The sequence below is a fragment of the Lagenorhynchus albirostris genome, chromosome 7, assembly GCF_949774975.1.
Source record: "Lagenorhynchus albirostris chromosome 7, mLagAlb1.1, whole genome shotgun sequence".
Taxonomy (NCBI): domain Eukaryota; kingdom Metazoa; phylum Chordata; class Mammalia; order Artiodactyla; family Delphinidae; genus Lagenorhynchus; species Lagenorhynchus albirostris.
Window position 1 is genome coordinate 55,207,162 of NC_083101.1, and position 1,749 is coordinate 55,208,910.

The window sequence follows — 1,749 nt, forward strand, 5'->3', positions numbered from 1 at the left end:
TTTCATTCTTCTAACTTTTCCCCAGGATTTGCCTGTAAGCTTTAAAATTGTTTTGAATTTCATTTTGCCTTAGGTTAGAGGTATTAAAAACTGAAGACTGGAAGGAGAGAAATTATCAACCGAGTAAACTATTCCGGAAGGATTTTTTGGCTTTTGTTTTCTAAAACAGAAGAACTATTTAAAATTTGGCTATGTGTATTCTTTTACTTTCAAAGGGAAGTGTTGTATCAGTGTGAAAGTGATTGGATTTATTTTGGGAACTACTGACTGATGCCATAATTTGCAATAACTTACAATTTAGCAGTACTATAGTACTCAGAACAATAAATTGATATCCTTTTTATTTTTCTTTATTTTGCTTTACTACTAAGAACTAACTCCTATTAGGAGAAATGTCTTCTGTTTCTTAAATAATAAGAGTATACTAAGCAAAGGAATAATTTATATTTCACGTTAGACAATTTTCTCCAAACTATACAAACCATGGAAAGTCCAAACAAATAAGTGAAACACCTTTGACATCAAAGTGTCCATCAGAGATTATTTCATTTGATAAAATTAATCTTCCAATAAAAGATTTTTTAAGATTTTTAAAAAATAGTTTTCACTATTCCCTGTTAACTCAGTGTCATTTTATTAATGGTGGTGGAAATAATACTGATTTAAGATTATTCTCTAGGAGAGAAAGACGAGTAACATTCTCATCCAATTGTACCATTAGTGGGCTCTTTCAGATATTGCCTAAAAGCTCACAATCTCCTGTAACTTCTCTCTAGGAAAATCGGGACTTCTGTCCGCCTGGCATTCCTATTACCCTTTTAAAAGTGAACTAATTAGATGATGCCCAAAGAACATGGATATAGTTTAGTTAAGTAGATTCTCTTACAGGATGAAGACATTGTGGGTTTAGGCAAAGTGATCCTGAAGTTAATCTTGGCATAGTTTCAGAGAAAAATAAGATGTCAGTTTACTGTTCTCAAAGTCAGTCATGTATTTCAGTTCTTAAACTGATTGGGACAGAAACGTACTTGTCTCAGCTGAGGGCCAGGCTTTTCATTTCATTGCTGCTATATCATATGCATTTTAAAAGTCTATGCATTCATTTCCCATCTGTAATGGACATGTACGTACTATTTCACAGGTCTTCTAAGAAGCTGACTCATCCAGTAAGTATTTATTTGCTTGCTTACTATGTAAGCTAACTGGGGGGGAGGATACAAAGATGAATAAAAGTTGATTATGAATTGCTTACCATCTAATAATGAAGTTGAAACCATTCTCATAAGGCTTGAAGAATTAGATTTAAGGTTTGATGTTTTCTAAGTATGAAAATGATTTTTAAAGATTCTCACATATTTCACTTGTTTCTTTAAATGGCATGATTTGTCATGCTATTTACTCTTCAAACACTTAAGAGTCCTTTGGTAAAATATGACACCACCAGACTGATTTACACTTTGTCGTGCAATTTGACCTGCACGACAGTTTAACTTTTTACTCAATGCTATATGGAAAAACGTGATCATTAGTGAGCTAAAGAAAAAAAAAAAAGCTAGAGCTGGGTGTGGACTCTGCAAAACATATGGGCTTTCACCAGAAGCTTTAAACACAGCTAGACTATTCTGTGTTTAAAATTTTTATAACTTCTAAAATCAGAATCTTGAATTGCAAAGATAGGAAGGCTGTTTCTGCAGTTTACCGGTGTCTTGGAATATTTTCTTCTGTTAATGAAAAGACAACTTATAAACA